General features: G+C 44.1%; 1 protein-coding gene and 1 non-coding gene across 2 annotated transcripts in view; one reads left to right on the top strand and one right to left on the bottom strand.

Annotated features, from left to right (window-relative positions):
• Positions 1-1,434: 1,434 nt before the first annotated feature.
• TRNAA-UGC (transfer RNA alanine (anticodon UGC)) lies at positions 1,435-1,506 on the bottom strand. Its single transcript has one exon. It is a non-coding gene; the product is annotated as a tRNA-Ala (tRNA).
• A 7,364-nt stretch (positions 1,507-8,870) lies between these two features.
• The window catches only part of TXNRD1 (thioredoxin reductase 1), a 64,353-nt gene continuing 54,392 nt past the window's right edge, over positions 8,871-18,831 (top strand). The window contains exon 1 of the mRNA XM_047788130.1: positions 8,871-8,972. The gene's annotated coding sequence lies outside the window, so the exon portion shown is untranslated. The remainder of the gene's footprint in view (positions 8,973-18,831) is intronic.

The raw sequence follows: 18,831 nt of genomic DNA, 5'->3' as shown, positions 1-18,831 counted from the left end.
TTAATAAGTGACCGGTCTAAGAGTGGCAGATATGTAAACAGACAGCTTTAATGTAGTTTGCACTAAGAAATCAAGGAGTGACAAATTCTATGTCTGATCAGAGGAGACTTCACCGAGATCATGGTTCCCCAAGCAGGACTTCACATTTTCCAGGTGGATGATTTATGGATGAATTCTGACCTGGTTCTTGTTAGAAAATGAATGCTTTTTTTTTTTTTTGTCCCTAGAGCATGTTGTTTTTACTTCGTTTTAGCCCATCCCTCTCTGTGCGCTATTGAATTATAAGATAAACCACAGATTTGGAGATTTATAGCCCAGCTAGGCACACCTAGATTTACAGCCCAGCTCCAGCACACCTGCTTTGTGAACTTTGGCAAGATTCTTAATTTCCTGGAATTTCTGCCTCAAATTTTATGATATGGGGGTAATACTTGGATGATTCTGAGCATTAACTGAGAATGTAGGGGAAAGAGCCATACATCTAGCTACCTTGGGAACGCCAAACTGAATCCAGCATATATTTAGAGTTTCATCTCCCCTTATGTCTCTGCATTTCATACAAACACACCATTTCTTTCCTACTCCTGTGTCTTTGTACTTATCGCTCCCTCTGCCTAGAAAAATTCTGTTCAAGTGGTAGAACAGCATTGCGGTGAGAGCCAAGGACTGGGTGTCTGTCTCAGCTCTGCAGTTACTAGCTAGGTGACCATGGGCATAATTATCCTCTCGATACCTCCTCTTTTTCAGCTATCCATAAGGTGGAGAAAATAATGGTCTCACTCACTGGATTGTTGTGAGGATTAAATTAGTCATATAAAGATTCCGGTTTATGCCTGGCACATAGTAAGCACTGCAAAATTCTTAGGTATTACCCCCCCCCATTACTACTACCTTTATTCTTTCTCCAGATATGGTTCAAATATCAGCTGCTTTGTGAAGCCTTCCCCAGTTTTCCCACCCTATTATTGCTTCCCCTGTGAGAAATTGATATGCCACCACATGTTCCAGGCACACTCCTAGCCATATTATGGATGCTGTTTTATTCACCTCACCCCATATGTTCTCATTTATTATCCCAGCTACCCCCTGGGGTTGATCAAATTCTCAAAGGTCAAATTCACCTTTATAGGATGATTGAGAATCTCTGACAGTTACTATGTAAAGATTTTTTTCCTTTCCTCTTGGAAAAAAGGTAGATGCCACAAATTAACTAGTACTAGTTGTACAGATTGTACAAATATTTATTGAACAGTTACTAAGTGTGATCACTGTATTATGAGCTGGGAAGACTGTGGTGAATATAAATAACCCTGGTCCCTGCCCACATGTAGCCATTTACATTTAAATTAATTAAACATAAGTGAATTTAGAAACTCAGGTTTGCACTTGCACAAGCTATTTTTTTTCCCAAGGATTAAACAAGCAAAAGTCAAGTGGAGATGCTGGGGATTGAACCCAGGACCTCATACATGCAAAGCATGTGCTCTACCACTGAGCTACATCCCCAGATACCTTAGCTTGCTTTTATTTGTCCAATAACTGCATGTGGTTAGTGGCTATCGGATTGGACAATGCTGATATAGAAGATTTCCATCATCACAGAAAAGTTCTATTGAATTATGCTGTTCTAGAGATAGAGGTTGACATTAATCAAACAACCATAAAGAAAAATGTAACTGCAATTTTGGTAAGTACTCATTAGAAGGAATACATGGTAACAGAAGCATTTCATAGGGGGATTTTGCATATGTGACCAAGACATGTTTGAACCGAGATCTGATAAGTAACTGGGAGTTAACAAAGCCTGTGGTTAGATAATTCAAGAAGTTGAAAAAAGGTTAATAACTGAGGGATAGAGATCCAAGGGCTAAGTAACTTGACTCTCTAATTGGTGATAGGACCTGGATTGGACCTAAGTCTATGCTGCGTGGTAGATATATATTCAAAAGACTTTGCCTCTGTAATGACCTCCTCTGGCTCCTTTCCTCTTTGGAAGCCACCAAATTTCCATCTACTGGATTATATCTTCAGCATAAAAACATGCTATAATAATTTCCTTCTTAGATAAAACCAAACCAAACCAAAAAGGTTTCCTTGACCCTACGTCCCTCTTCAGCCACTTACCCATTTTTTGTGTGTATAGCAAAACTCCTTGAAAGAGTTGGCTATACTTACTACCTTCATGTCCTTTTTTTTCCTGTTTCTTATGAACCCTCCTCTACTTAGGTTTGCTACCTCCGCCGCCCCATTATTTTTAATAAAATCAGCAATGACTTCCATGACTCAGTTCTAATCATGCAGAATTTCTCAGCAGCTCCTGATAAAGCTGATCTGCCTCCTTTTCAGAGCCTGTCTTTCCTTGGCTTCTGAGATACCATAGTCTCTTGGTTTTCCTCCTACTGCCCTCCAGCTCCTTCTCAGCCTTCTTTGCTTTCCTGGACTCTTCTGCTTTGCACTTCGTGGGGGCTCAGTCCTGGGTCATCTTCATTTCTCTAAATGTATTCACTTATTAGGTCATTTCATCTAGTACTGAGATGTGATGGCTAATTTTATGAGTGCCCAGTTGTTTGGTCAGACACCAGTCTAGATGTTGCTGTGAAGGTGTTTTTTTGATGTGGTTAACATTGAAATCAAGAAACTCCTCCTTCCTTCCTTCCTTCTTTCCTTCTCCGCCCCATGGCCTATGGAGCTCCCAGGCCAGGGATCAGATCTGCCAGATCCTTAACCCACTGTGCCTGGTGGGGTTCAAAACTGCGTCCCAGTGCTCCAGAGATGCCGCATGGACTTTGAGTAAAGCAGATTACTCTCCATAGTGTGAGTGAGTCAGATTCATGCAGTCACTTGAAGGCCTTAAGTGAAAAGATTGAGTTCTCCTTCAGAGAAAGGAATTGTGCCTCTAGACTTCCTTCTGGCCCAAGACTGCAACATTAAGACTGCAGGAATTTCCAGGCTGCTGGCCTGTCTTGTAGCTTTCAGACTTGCCAGCCCCCTGTAATCCTGTGAGCCATTTTCTCAAAATAAATCTCTCTCTCTATGTATACATAGGTTCTGTTTCTCTGGAGAAGATTGACATTATATACAATGCAATATACATTTATTTATTTATTTATTTTTGGTCTTTTTGCCTTTTCTAGGGCTGCTCCCTTGGTATATGGAGGTTCCCAGGCTAGGGGTCTAATCCGAGCTGTAGTTGCTGGCCTACGCCAGAGCCACAGCAATGCCAGATCCAAACCGTGTCTGCGACTTACACCACAGCTCACGGCAATGCCAGATCCTTAACCCACTGAGCAAGGCCAGGGATCGAACCCTCAACCTCATGGTTCCTATTTGGATTCATTAACCACTGAGCCATGACAGGAACTCCAAATATTTTTTATATCTGACTTCCAATTTTTAGTTCTAGCCCTGACTTCTCCCTTGAATTCCAGATTTACATACCCACTGCCTATTCAAAATCTCCATGTGGATAACAGTACACACTATGGATTTGTCCCAAACTGTTGCTTTCCCTCTCCCCTGTTCCCATCTTTTCTCCTCCTCCCTGAGTGTTCCCCATTTTCAGTAAGGAGGCCCCCTTGAACCCATTTGTCAAGGCCAAAATCCTGGAGTCGTAATTGATTCTTCTCTTAAAAGAAGAATCCCTCATTCCATCTATCTGTAAAACTTCTTAGCTTTATCTTCAAATGTATCTTCTTGCCTCACCGGTCCAAATCTTTATCGTCTCAGCTTGTACCAGCCACCCCAGAAACTTCCTAACTGGTCTGGTTCCTCCACTCCGAGGCCCTACCTTCCTTAGTCTATTCTCCACACTGCTCAGCGCAATCCTTTAAAGACACAAACCAGATCGTTTCCCTCTCCTCTCTAGTGACACTTTGACCTCATCACATTTAGAATGAAATCCAGAGTCCTGACTGTGGCCTTTGGGATCCGATCCCAGACGACGCCTCTGACCTCACTACCAACCACCTTCTTCTTCACTCCCTGAGTATAGACACACTGGCTGGTTCCCTTGCAGATCCTGGGACAAATCAGGCCTGTTTACAGCTGAGGGCTTTAGAACTTCCTATTTCCTCCGCTTAGAAAGATTTCACCCTCTAAATCTTGCTCCCTCATTTCATTCTGGTGTCTGCTCCAGTGCCATATACTTAGAACTTTCCTGACCTCCCTACCCTTTGTATTCTCGAGGTACAAAGAAGTCTTTCAAAAAAGTGCCCCCCCCCCCCTCGAAGGGGAGCAATGAAATGGGGTGGTAACCACAGGGGTTGGGCACATGGGATCACGGAGGCTCTTTGTAATGGGAATACCACAGCGTGTTTGTATGATGATGGGAATGATCAGGAAGAGAACCAGAAACTGAGGATGCCAGAGAGGGAGGCTAATTTGAGGAGTTTAAGTTATTGAAGACTGAGAAGTCAAGAAAAGATGAAAATGCTCACACAAGTGGAGAGGTTAGCCTTCAGTAAAACAGGAATGAAAGCAGAGAATATGGCAGCTTGGTGGTTGATCGAGATGGAAATAGGTGGAGTTTTGTTGGTTGATTCTATTATTTATATATTTATTTTTGCTTTTTAGGGCTGCACCCTCGGCATATGAAAGTTCCCAGGCTAGGGGGTGGAATTGGAGCTACAGCTGCCAACCTACACCATAGCTACAGCAACACCAGATCTGAGCTGTGTCTGTGACCTACACCGTAGCTCCCCGCAGTGCTGGATCCTTAGCCCACTGAGTGAGGCCAGGGATCAAACCTGTGTCCTCATGGATACTAGTTAGATTCGTTTCTGCTATGCCACAATGGGAACTCCTGTTGGTTGATTCTATTAAAGTAGAAAGCAGGCCATGAGTCAGAGGCAAGGCTTAGGCGTTGATGACTTAAACAAAAACACACAACATAAGAGTTGTGAGTTTAAGTTTTGTTCAGTGTCTTACTGAGGACTGAAGCCCAGAGATAGCTGCTCAGTTAGCTCTGAGGAGTTGCTCTGAAGAAGTAGGGAAGAGGCCAGTTTATACATGATTTTTTTTTTTTTTGGCTAGGAAATACAGTCATGCATATATCATGGTAATAGATCACTGCTAAATCACAAAGAACAGATATCTCAAGTTAATGATTTTAGTGCTTATCTAAATATGGGACGATGCAATAATCTGGGCTCATTGAAATTCTTCTTGAGATATGCATCTAACTATTTAAAAGCCTGTTTATCCAGAGCACAGAGTGCTTCATCCTGTTTGCTTTGGAATTTCTCAGGCTGGTGGGCAATTGAGTTGGGTTACAGTTTGACCTGTGTAGAAGGTGTAGAACGAGGTGGTGAGTGTTGGGGAGGGGGAATTTCCCCTTCTGCCCCTCTTGAGTTCTTGTGGCTGGGGGTGCCCAATCAGTGATGAATACAAACAAAGCTGGGCTTGGGGCTGTTTATAAAAGCAGTAACAAGTCTGTTTAAATAGGTTTCTTGGCCCAAAACTGCCTATCTTTTTTGGTGAGGGTATCCTTCGACCTCCAGATCCAAGGAATCCACCTTTCACCTGAGTGACTTCCTTCCTGATTTCTGTGAGCCAGAAAGGAGAGTCAGAGTGACCCCCTTGCACTGGCCATTTCTTAAGTAACTTTAATTCAAAATAATCAGTGTGCCATTGAGGCACATTTTGGGGTGGCCTAACCTTGACCCCAACATGACAGTTTTCTGTTTTTCTTTGTTCAGGGTGTGTTAGAGATTTGGGAACAGAGAAACAAGTATGAAATAGTCACCCTGGAAATTGGGGAAACAAATATACCGGAGATGTAAAGGATTGCCAGGCAGCTTTGGGGACATCCTGAGGTTTGTGGTCTTGACCTGAAAGTGAAATCACTTTTAATTTCTTTGTTTTCTCCTGCAGTGTTTTCTGGTTAAGTAGGGTATGGAATATGTGGACACCTAGGTTTTTGTTTTCTATGCGCTGCAGCCGTGGCAATGACGAATCTTTTAATCTACTGTGCTGGCCTCAGGGATGGAACCTGTGCCTCCACCATGACCAGAGCTGCTGCAGTCTGATTCTTAACCCACTGTGCCATAGTGGATACTCAGTGGACATCTAGGTTTAACAAGGGTGGCCCTTGCCAAATCAGTACAATTGAGGAGCTTGGACTTTATTTTGAGGTTTCTAGAGAGCTGCTGGAAGTACGAGCAGAGAAGATTTCGGTGTCAGAGAGGTGGTTCTAGGGAGTTCCCCTTAGGGCTCAGCAGAAACACATCTGACGAGTTCCTAGAGGATGTGGGTTGGTTCCCTGGCCTTGCTCAGTGGGTTAAGCATCCAGTGCTGCAGTGAGCTGTGGTGTAGGTTGCAGATGGGGTTTGGATCTGGTGTGGCTGTGGCCAGCAGCTACATCTCCGATTTGACCCTAGCTTGGGAAATTCCATATGCCACAGGTGCTGCCCTAAAAAGCAAAAAAAAAAAAAAAAAGTGGTTCTAGCTCAGCGAGCTGTGTGAGAGAGAAAGCCTTATGGAGGAACACTGGTTTAGTACAGTAGGACCCTTGAACAAACACCTGCTATTAATAGGGTGGCTGTTTATATATTCAGTATATATTCATAGCTACCTAGTAGTGCAAAGTGCTGAGTAAGAATATGAGTAAGACTTGGGAAGTACAGGAGAGCCTGGCTCACTGGAGTAACTAGCTGTAGGTGGCTTGGCATGGCTGGAGTTAAATATACTCAATTTTCCTTAAACATGACAAGCCAAAATCTAAGTGGGACAAAGGGGAATTTGTCACTTCTTTTCAGTATTAGTCAGGATGGACTAGATGTTTCCTTTAAAAGCCTGATCACTTCCTTTACAGAATCGCCAGACTGACTAATCCATTACCTTAGGGCAGTGGCTCCCAAACTACTGCTCACTGGAATCATCCAGGGAATTTTTAAAAACTCAGATGCCCAGGTCGCACCCAATACCAATTACATCAGAACGTCCGGGGGTGGGAGCCAGGCGTCAGTATTTTTAAAGACCTCGTATGATTACAATCGGTAACAAAGTTCAGGAGTCACTGCCCGAGGGCATAGTCCAGTTTTGCTCAGTTAAGACACGTTCTTTTGGTTCTGGTTCCAAACATTCCTTAAATTGCATTTGCTCCTTTCCTGGGTTGGGGGCGCTGTGAGCGGGAAGTGGACGTGCTGTCACCCAATTAGGAGATCCCACTTTGCTAAGCCCATCAGCCAGGCGCCAGGGCTGCACGAGGAGTGGATTTTTGCTTTGTCATTCTGACTCTGGCGGTTTGCCCGCCCATTCAGGGGAGGGCGTGGCTTCTCCGAGCCTCTGGGAACCGGCCTCCCTTTCCCTTCAGTCGTCTCGGGTCCCGCATTGCATCGGATCGCGAGGTGGTGCGGCGCGTCAGAGAGGCGCCTGCTGCCCAACAGCTCGCGTTCGTGTAAGCTTCGGGCTCACCGAAAACGGAGGAAGCCCCGGGCCTCCCAGCTGCGAGAACCCCGGGCCGAGAGCATCCGCCTGCCGGTGCGTTGCGAATGCGGAGCGAGGAGAGATGTTTGAGGGCGGGTCTGAGTAGGGGTGAGGCTTTCCTGAGGCGGGTGAGCGTCTTGGCCGCATTCATTGTTTCGCCGGGTGGGTGAAAGCTTAGCGTGCGTGGAGGTGAGGCCGGCCCCCTGTCGGCTGGAGGTTTCCTTCCTCTAGCTCCTCTCCGTAGAGGCAGTGGGCAGAATATCGGAGGAAATGGACTTTTGTATCATTTCTTAGTGCACGGGTGTTGAAATGCAGGTAATAATGTGATGAATAGATTGACAGACCCTTCTCAACATTAAGAGAGTTTAAGCAAGCCTCAAGGAATTTTCACACCATTGAATCTTCAGAAATCGTGAGAGGTTGGCAGATCATGCTTTCTGTGTGTGCAAGCGGGGAGACTAAGGCTCAGACTCCCGTGACTTTCCCCAGGCCGGCAAACGAGACAACTAAGAGGAACCCGTGCTTATCTCCCTGTATCAGGCAGTACCCGCTAAGCGTTAAAGGCTTTACCACACTGCCTGGTTTGACTCCTGGCTCTGCTGTTAACTAACTCTGGTTGCTTGAATTTGGGCAAGATAGGGGGTTTTTGGTGCCTCAGTTTTCTTATCTGTGAAATGGACCTGATAGGAGCGACTTCGAAAGGGTAGTTAGATTAAGTGTTAATTATGCAACGCATTACAGAAGCGTCATTATCATCAAACAACTGTACTTTGGGGTACAGGTGTGGTTTTTGTCTCATGAATGGACCTCATGTCAGTATCAATGGAGTCTATTTTTAATTCTCACTGACTCATTCTCTACCTGAGTTCACTCGTTTGTAAATTTGGACCGGTTTCACCCAGCCTGTCAGGTAGGGTGCTGCTGTATTATTTCAAGGTTCTTAAAGCACCCGTAAGTGGGCAGCGTGGGCTTCATTTTACCCCATGGTTTCAAACTTCAAAGAAACATTGGAAGTTGGTTTTTGGCACTCTGTATAGATGCAGAGTTCAAAGGCAGATTGAGTTGGAAGGTGTTTTTTGAAAAGTTGAGATAACTGTGCCCTAAGCTTCCTTTTGAGGCGTTTCTGAATTCGGGACCCACTGGGGACGTGTGACGTCTATTTTAGCGAGACTTGCCCTTTCCTGGGGTCTGCCTGGCGTTTGCGGCTGGCCGCGAGGCCGTCCCCAGCCAGCTTGCGGGTCCTCCCGCCCGGGACCCGACTGGCGGCCGGCCTCGGTCAAGGTCAGGGCGGGGCCCGGGACGGAGGGGCGGTCGCGCCGGGGGGCGGGGGGGGGGGGAGTGCAGTTGGGGACGCGGAAGCCCCGCCCCCGCCGCGCACTTCCCGCCGCCGCTTGGGGCGGAAAGACTGACCGGCTTCGCTCTGCTTTTGTGCCACAGAGGACGGGCGGGGCCTCGAGAGAGCGCTCTCCGAACTGACCTCGGAAACCGACGTACCCGTTGTGTTTGTGAAGCGGCGAAAGATAGGCGGCCATGGTCAAACCCTGAAGGTAGGTGGGCGAGCTTCACGTCTCTGTAATGCGCCTGAACGGGGAACCGGCTCTTGGGGCCGGTGGTGGTCTCAGCCCTCCTCTCGAAGCCCGGGTGACCGGGAGCGGACCTCCCACCGAGCACATCCTTAGAAACGGGAAGGACGCGCGGGGCCAGCTCACGTGTTCATCGACGTTGATGAGACATACTTTTCAGAACGGGAAGCTTGGACGAGTGGATGGACCTATTTTCAGCTTTGAAAATAGGTTTTTAAACGTCCTTTTTTTCCTCCTTGCTTTGTTCTTTCTCTCCTAGTAACTCTATAAATAACTTAAAAATTTTTAGCAGCCGTGTACCTGCCGAATGTGAGTGTTTAGAGAAGTACTGCGAAGGGTGGATCAGGAAATGCTTATCTCTGTCCGTCCCTCTCATCTTCCTCTGTAATTTTCAGGGAGGGAAACCTGGAAACCCCAGGCTCAGGGGAGAGCGACCAGCAAGCCCCTAGAGCGAGTTCTTTACCCTTCAGGGGTTTCTTTTCTAGCCTTGAGTTAACAGCTGGGTAGAAGCATAGGCGAAGAAGAAATCTTTGCTTCGGCTGGTGGTGAGGGTGGTAGTGGCAGTCCTCCCTGGGCCCACGCACGAGGTCATGGCCCACCAGACTGGAGAAGCGCTGAGAGGCTGGGTGCATGTTAGCGGGATTTGCAGCCTGGTGATAGTCCACCTCTGGTGTGGTTGGTGACCAAGTTAGAAAGCCTCATCCCATCACTGTGATACATCTGCTTTAATTGTCTTTTTGTATTGAAGTAATTTTTAAGAAATGGAAGTCATACTGGAACATTGCCTTCTTAGAATTAAGCCTGAGGCCTCAGTTAAATGTAAAAGGTGTATTTAGATGGGTGCACACTCGGGAAGCAGGTAACAGTTAACTTGCATTTTTATTTACCATGTTTTCGTTCCTCTAAAAGAATCTTACCTTTTTGAAGAATGGGTATAGGAAATGAAGAGAGACTTGAAAGACAAATAGCACATTAATGGAAAATACTTAAAGGAGCTAAAAAGACTTTTAGCTTGATGTAAAATATGTTGTATTACTCAGACCTTTAGTTTGCAAGTAAAATGAGACAAAGTTCTATCAATATTCCTTCCTGTCTGATCTCTTTTCTCCACCTGTGTCATAAACAGATGGTCATGATTTTAACACCAGTGGGAGTAAAAAGGATCACTTTATATATAAGCTTTGCATCCACTTAACTGATGAGATCTGATGTTTTCATTTCTATATTATCATAGTTAATTTCAGACATTTAGTGAAGTGCAGTGTCAAGAATAAAAAGCATACCACCAAGTTATAATTAAAATTTTAAAAAGTTATTTATCACATCTCTTTTAAGCACACTTATCACTCTCTGTATCATTTGATTTATTTTTGGATTTTAATGAGTACTAAGAAATGAAAGAAGACACAAGGTAATGAGGCTTACTGCTTTGAAACGTTCGTGAATTTCCAGCCAGTTGTTGCCCACATTTGGGAAGAAGCGGTAGGTTCTGAAATTCTTTAGGGAACACCAGGTTTGAGTGGAGAAAGGCATTATTTAGTGGAGAATGGAGTGCTTATAGGATTAGTGTTATCATCCTAAAGTCCACACCTTAAAAAAGGTAAAGATTTCCTGCTTTGATGCAACTTAAATAACACAGAGGGAGCTTGTTAAAATACTGCTTTTCTTTTTTTTTTTGTCTTTTTTGTTGTTGTTGCTATTTCTTGGGCCGCTCCCGCAGCATATGGAGGTTCCCAGGCTAGGGGTTGAATCAGAGCTGTAGCCACCGGCCTACACCAGAGCCACAGCAACGCGGGACCCGAGCTGCGTCTGCAACCTACACCACAGGTCACGGCAACGCCGGATCGTTAACCCACTGAGCAAGGGCGGGGACCGAACCCGCAACCTCATGGTTCCTAGTCGGATTCATTAACCACTGCGCCACGACGGGAACTCCCGCTTTTCTTTTCTAAATGTTGTTTCTTCCTTTGTCTTCCTTTCTCCTCAATAAGCAACAGCAGCAGCAAAGCCTCCCTTGCTTTCACAGCGTACTCTAGGAGACCAGGGAGTGCGGTCCTGGAAGGAACTGATAATTTAGGTGGCTAACTACAGAATGAAGGCTTTAAAGAAGTGTATTTCAAAAACCTGTAGACTGTGTCACGTGCAAAGGATCCCCTGGAGTGCTTGTTAAACCTGTATGCCTGGGGTTTAGCTGAGGTCTTGTTCATTGAACCCTCTGGAAGGGGCTGGGATCTGCCTTTCAATTTATTTTTTTACAAGCCCCCCTCAGGTAGTTCTCGTGATAAACATCACATTTGAACCTTACTTTAATGTATAAAGTTATTTGGACACAGTTAGTTGCTACATAATTAGAAATGAAGAAAACCAAATAAAAAACTGCTCTTTAATTCCTAAAAGATACTAGTTAGAAGATAGCAAATAGAAACTTAACAGGCACGTAACACTTCCTACCTGAATAGAAAAACAGGGAACCTGTCTGTGGCCAGGGCTTGCATGTCCATGTGTGAAATTGGAACTAGTGAATTACTAAATTCTAAGAACTATGAAGAGTTCCCTTTTGTACAAAAACATGGCTTTTGTAAACATTTTCATTCCTTTTTTTTTGCTTTTTAGGGCCATACCCGAGGCATATGGAGGTGCTGGCCTATGTCACAGCCACAGCAACACCAGATCCGAGCTGTGTCTGCCACCCACAACACAGCTCACGGCAACGCCGGATCCTTAACTCACGGAGCAAGGCCAGGGGTCGAACCCGCAACCTCATGGTTCCTAGTTGGATTCGTTAACCACTGAGCCACCATGGGAACTCCAACATTTTTGTTCTTAAGGTCAAGTTTGGACATTTTCTTACAGGGAATCTTTCTTACATGTAAATCTGTGTCTCCAGGATTCCAGAGCTTTGAAACCACTTATACAAAACGAATGCCTGTTGGTGGTACTGAGAAGAAAATCTAAGTGGGTGCAAAAGTGCTTATTGGACCACTGAGCACCAGAAGGAGTTGAGACTTCAGTAGTTTGAGATAGTAGTCTTGGGAGAGAAGACCAACACTTGCGGCATGGGGCTTGAGTTCTTCCAGGCAAAAATGGTAGAGACGATGGACACAAAACAGTGCATGATTTACATCCCAAGGGAGTTACAGAGCCTGTGCTGGAGAAGCTCAGAGGGATGGTGGTCAGGCCGGGGGCCCCATAGTTGCGGCCTGGGGCAGACACTGACACAGGCAGGCCTCCTTCCAAATCTGACTTCTCAAGTTATCAGACACTAGGCTCCTGACTGTATAGACATCAGGAAAAGGGTGGTAATTGAATAACTCCCCCATCATTCCCTTTCTTAATACTCTACCAAAGCGGTAGAAAACACATTTTCTTTCGCTTCTTTCCTCTGAGATAATCCCTTTCAGAGAGATTAGTAGTGTATGTGCTTTTTGGCCTGATTAAGGTTGAGGCCTAAGGAGAATTGAAGGACCCCTTTGACTGGTTTATGTAAGAAAGTAAGGGGTAAGGACTAATAGGATTTAAAAGAGGCATAGATTGTTAGGACTGCAAATAAATTTATCTGGTGCTGATAATAGAGTAAAATTTTTACTCGTTGTGAATCCATGGTGAGACCTAGTGCCACCTCCTCCCGCTTTAACCAAGTGACAACACAAACCTCCTCTTTGCTGTCTGTTCTTTTACAGTGGTGTCATTCGGATTTCCTCTACCTTTTATCGGGACCTGATGTTTCCCACAGAGGTGCCTACTGCCTCTATTAACTTTTGCCCAGACTACTTTTGGATCTCATTCTCTCTTGCCTAAACCCTTCCAGCAGTCTCTAACTGGCTGCCCACCTCCGATCTCCCTGTCCTTCCAGTCCACCTGCTGCAGAGTCATCTGCCTGACTGCTGCTTTGCTCCCCCGCCATCTGCATCCAGGATAAAGTGCACATTCCTTAACTTGGTTTTCTGTGTCCTCCAGGGTCTCACCCCAGCCTGCTTCTCTGTTATCTCCTGCTCTGCTCCCTTCCCTACTTGAAGCTCCGCTGGACAACTGTTGCAGCCCTAGTCCCGAAAATTTCTCTCCTTTGTTCTGTCATTTCTTTTAGTTCCTGACTTTTTCTTCCTGCTCAGACCCACTTTTCCAACTGTCTACCTGTGTCAGTACAAGGCCAGGATTGCCCATCCTTTCCCTCCTCTGTGTTCCTGCAGTGCTCCCACAAATCCGTATCTCTGAGAAAGGAGGAGTCCTGCCAATATCAAAAGTGGAAAGTTAGATTTCTTTGTGCCTGTGACCCCAGCTTTGTATTACATCTCAGCAGGTTCTTAAATGAACATGCCTCTCAATGATAGTAGCTACCATTTATTGGATGTCTGCTATGTCCCAGCCTCTAAATGCTGTAATACTTTGTTGAATAAATTCTTCACAACAGTCCTTTGAAGGAGGTGGTATTATGCAGTTTTACAGATGAGCAAATGGAAGCCCTCAGAACTTAAGGACTATGCCCAGGTGACACAGCTAGTAAAGTGGCAGAGCCAGGATGGAGCCCAGGTCTGTCTGTAAAGTTCACTCTGGTGTTCTCACACTTCTGGCACTTGGCTTTGTGTCATTGCTATTTGGGGTGCATGCCTGATCTCTCTGTTGTGATTGTGCGCTCATGATTCAGGGCTGAGCCTGTGCAAATCTTGATATTCCTAGCATAGCTCTGGCAAATTGGCATTCACGCATAGCATGCTTGCTGGGTGAAACTGCATTCCTCTGGGCCTACTAAATTGTATACCTCTTTGGGAGGAAAATTATTTTTTTTTAATCTTCCATGCTTTTTTTTTTTTTTAACACCTAGTGTGCACTCCATGAATATTTGTTGAATGAATGGTTGATAGTAGGGCCAGAGCAGACTCACTTTAGTGAGGGCTTTAGCTACAAGGTGTCTGAGATGGACCGTCTCTGTCAAAGGTTAAGCCCTGCATAGCTCAGGAGAGGTTCTAGGCAATGTACAAACAGTTCCAACATATTCAGCGTTTAGCAGTTTAAGTAGCTGTGTCCAGGCCAGTTGAGAAGAAAGTCATGGTTATGTCAACTTAGCTACTGTTTGTTGAGCCCCAGTGTTCTCCACGTTGAGCTAGGCCCTGTCTTTTTTTTAAAATCTGTAACTCAAGTCTGTAAGGCAGTGTATATTTTGAAATGCCTTTTCCAGTAGGTGTTTGCATACGATTTTTAATGAAGTCATAACCACTCTGTAGGACAGAGAAGACATACAATAGACTCACTTAAAAATGCGGAAAGGCAAACTGAAAAAACCAGTGAAAGCTAGTGAAGCTCTAGTTTTGATTTTAACCCAGGCCTCTAGAGCTGAGTTTTTTCAAGGTTGCCTCCTTTATTTTTTATTTTTATTTGTTTATTTTTGTCTTTTTATTGGCTGCACCTGCGGCATGTGGAGGTTCCTAGGCTAGGGGTTGAATCAGAGCTGTAACTCCCGGCCTACACCACAGCCACAGCAACCCCAGATCTGAGCCGCGTCTGCGGCCTACACCACAGCTCACGGCAATTCGGGATCCTTAACCCACCGAGCAAGGCCAGGGATCAAACCTGCATCCTCATGGATGCTAGTCAGATTTGTTTCCACTGAGCCACGATGGGAACTCCCGAGGTTGCCTCCTTTAGAAGCCATGTACCCAGTGCTTTTCTACCTCTAGTCAAATGATGCTCGTGGTAACTGCTGACTTCTGAGGTGTCCCAAGACTAGTAGTGGCCCTTATAACCTAAAAGCTGCTATTTTCCTCATCTCGCTCCTTTGTTCATGTTAGTTCTTGAGGCTTGGCAAGTCAGCCAGCATTGGGTTTTCTGAAGGGTCAGTTAAATATATGACTTTCAACCACAGAGCAAAGGCGGTGGTTTTATATATGCCAAAATATTTCAGTGGGTGGGTCCAAATTATTTTGTGGGATTTGATTGTTATTTTATCTTTTGCTTCAACTATAAACTAACAATAAAGCCTTCTTATTTGAATAGAGCAGTTATTTAAAGCCTCTTTTGGATACAGGGTTTTTCAAAGATAATGCTGAAATCCAAGGAGCCATTCATGAGAAAAATATACATAAAGAATTTTGCATGTAATCTCAGACTCTTCATGGACCTACTTCAAATATCTAGTAGAGTGGTTTAACCTTTCAGAGTACTAGTCACACTTCCATTAGTTGAAGCCTTAGTAGGTTTTTTAATTTTATTATATGGCAAATTTTGTTTCACTGGTATTGTTACAGTGAGATTTTTCTGTATTCTTCCTTATGGATTTAGCCTTTAAAATATTTTTCTGTACCTAAAATAGCATCCAGGAGTGAAGCTACCGGTCTGTATACACTTTTTTTCTATTTAGTGTCTAATGTCTATTAAACATTTACCATCTTTGAATAATTGAAGATTTAGGTACCTACTTAATAGTTGAAAATAGTGTCCTATCTCATAATTTTCATTCAGTTCTTACAGTAACTTTCTGACATAAGTTGTAGTCTCATCGCACAAATGAGACTGGAGGCTGAGAAGTTAGAACCTGTCTAAGGTAACACTAATAGCTAATAGGTCATGATTGGAACCCAGGTTGGCCTCCTTCCACTGTCCATGGTCTTTTCAGAAATTCATTTAAAACACATAGATATCTGCCTTGGTTACAGCAAAGTTTAATACTGATAAACGAAACACACACAGACTTAAAGAAAATTAAGATGAGGAGTTCTCGTCATGGTGCAGCAGAAACGAATCTGACTAGGAGCCATGAGGTTTTGGGTTCAATCCTTGGCCTTGCTCAAGGGGTTAAGGATGTGGTATTGCCATGAGCTGTGGCGTAGGTCACAGACATGGCGCGGATCTGGCCTTGCTGTGGCTCTGATTGGATCCCTAGCCTGGGAACCTCCATATGCCTCGGGTGCGGCCCTAAAAAGACTAAAGACAGAAAGTAATAATAATAAAGTGTTTCCAAACTATTTTAAAAAAATTTTAAGAGGAAAAAGAATATATACCTACCATCCCGCAACTCTGACAGCTCATGGTTCTTCACAGCTCAGTATTAAATGAGTACCCTGGCAGGAGGAGGGGAGAGAAAGGAGTAGGGCACCAGCTACTAGCAGAATAAGTGAATCTGTTAGAGGGTGGGACTCAAACGTGACTGGCCTGGCTCTGGCTCAGAAGTCTCTTAAATAATTACCTGTTATAGATTAGTCCGGCAATTAAAACTCCACTGGAAAAGATACTGGATTCTCTTTGACTTAAAATTTGGCCATAGAGAAACCTGTAACCTACCTGTAACATTCATCCATCCCATCATGTTTGTGTTGACTCTGAAGGTTGTGGGAAAGAGTTTAAGAATGCTTGAAATAAATGAACCCGAACTGCTAGCAAAGAGATTGAGCAAAAACAAACAACTGAAGAAGAAAGGAAATGGAGCCTTTAGCAGCAACACCTGAAAGAGAAAAGGGGGTGGGGGGTGGAGTGAGGAGCTGACTTATCCTGGAGGCCAAGCTGTGTGTCATGGTGCCTGAACTAGTCTTCCTGCATGAAGAAAGGTAGGCTTCAGTGACTTCTTTGAAGCCTTTTCTTTTGAAGCACTTTTGCTTTCTGTTGAAATCATAGAGAAGATTACCAGTATATCTGAGATTATGTATTGCTGTCCATTCTTTTAAAGCTGTATTTACATAGTTATTACCTGTAACTAGGCCTTAGGTTAGAAAATCACTGTTTAGTACCATAAGGATTCACAAGTGTAGAAATCCCATTCTTTAAATGACTGGGGAAAATCAGCAACATTTAAACCTTGTGCTCTAAAGGCAGGTTTTAAAAGGAAGAATATCATGCAAGTATGACTTTCTGAGGATGATCTGTTATATATTCCCAAGGTTCTTAGGGTCAGGGATTCAGCTTAGAATGAATTCAGCGCTGGAAATCACAACTTAATAATAGGTTGCTTGTCTTGATGTGTACAGTTGCTCTGGGCAAGTTGTGTGGGCTGTTATCGCCTGAGAAATCCCTGTAAATGATATTAGTAATACTTTTTTAAGTAGGTTGGGAGAGTTAATTTATTTTTCTAAAGCATTTAAAATTCTTTGATGAAGGATTCTGTGTGGAGCAAATTGGAATCAGCCTGTTTTCCATCCTCTGAGATGGAAGAAAATAGGCACCTTAGGTTGGGAAGGTTGGCTTATCTTTTGGGGTTCTTTTATAAATTGCTTTTGTTGAATTTGAAATGGATGTCAGAAGCTCCCAAGAATATGGATAACTATAAAAGCAAACTTTAGATTTGGAATTTGGAACCATGTGTTTTCATCAAAGATTTAAAACAGGTTTAATTATTAGTCTGTAATGGCCAGGCTTGAGAAAATATGGCCCTTTGATGATCCTGGGTCCCAACTTTGTTTTTCTCTTGCTTTTTCTTCATTTCAGAGAAGGGATAAGGCTGACTTCCTGAAAAGCAGTCAACTTTTATTTTCAATGTGTAAGATCTATTTCTTCTGGTAATCTGTGAAATTAATCCTTTGCTGTCAAATAAATTGCAATAGGTGCTAGAACAGATTTTTTTCATCTGCATTTACACATTCAAATGTGCATACTCAAATGCATCCATGTCGAAAACAGCTTTGCTTTGGAAGATTTAAAACCAAGTTCTTGCTTTAGGGAAGCTAACAGTCTAATAGGACAGGATTATGTATATGCACAGGTAACAGTAATGCATGCTGTTTTTGAAAAATGCATGTTTCTTCCTGAATTATCCATACTTAAAAAAATAGTGGAGAAAATAGTAATGTAACTATTTTGGAGTAACTTAGTAGTAAGGCTTTGCTGTTCATGCATTTGCAAGAAACTTTAGGCCATTGTCAAAGAAAAATGAACCAGTATAGATGTATAGGAAGGAACATAGCCCAAAGTCCTACCTGGTGCCTTGAAACCTGAGCTTCTGATGGACTGAGGTATTCTCTCTCTCCTTTCCCTCCCCTCCCCTCTCTTCCTCCCCTCCCCTCCCCTCTCTCCCTCCCCTCCCCTCTCCTCTCTCCCTCTCCTCCCCTCCCCTCTCTCCCTCCCCTCCCCTCCCTCCTCTCGCGACTGATTAGCGGAGCCCTTTCTCCAACTGTACGTGATTTCCCAGTGAACTGGTGGGTGTATTTTCCAACTTACATTAGTCACCCGATTTACAGCATTCGTGTTCGTATCATAACAGACTGTGTTTCAAATCTTCACAGGTTTCTCACCTTTTAGGGTTCTGATTTACTGTCTATTCAGAGTCTGTGACCTTTACTTTTGGTAAGCTTCCAAATAGCTCTTCAGCGGAGACCCTACCCACTTTATTCTTCTACCCTTGAGTGGTGAGGAACCAAAGTTCGCTTGTGTAATGCTGGGGGTGGGGGCAGATAGGGCAGCGCACCTCCCCGCCCATGCGGTAGCCCAGACTGCGGTTTACCCAATGACCCCACCCCCCCATTGGGGTAGATTGGAGAGGATTTGGTTTTTGAGGGCCCACGAAGATAATTAACTCAATTTACATTTGTATAATGAAGAGTAAATTCCGAGAGCAGCCGTCTTTCAAATGAACCCTGAGAGTTCAGCCTGTCTGTAATGTTGATACTGCAGGTCAAGATCCTTGGCTTTTTGAGCAGTTTATTATTTAGCCAGGTTTAGTTCTCAAAACAAAAACAACCCACTTTTTAATTACAGTAAGAACGGAAAAACGCTGCTGCAGTGACAGCAAATGTTTTTAAAGCTCAGGACATTTAGTTCCCCCATAATTTTGTCCAATGAAAGCTTGATGACACTGTCGGGAAACGCCAGAGTAACTAGCCAACGCTTGAACCGGTATTACTCC

The sequence above is a fragment of the Phacochoerus africanus genome, chromosome 7, assembly GCF_016906955.1.
Source record: "Phacochoerus africanus isolate WHEZ1 chromosome 7, ROS_Pafr_v1, whole genome shotgun sequence".
Lineage (NCBI taxonomy): Eukaryota > Metazoa > Chordata > Mammalia > Artiodactyla > Suidae > Phacochoerus > Phacochoerus africanus.
Note: the sequence above shows the minus strand (reverse complement) of the source record. Positions and strands in the feature narration are given on the sequence as shown.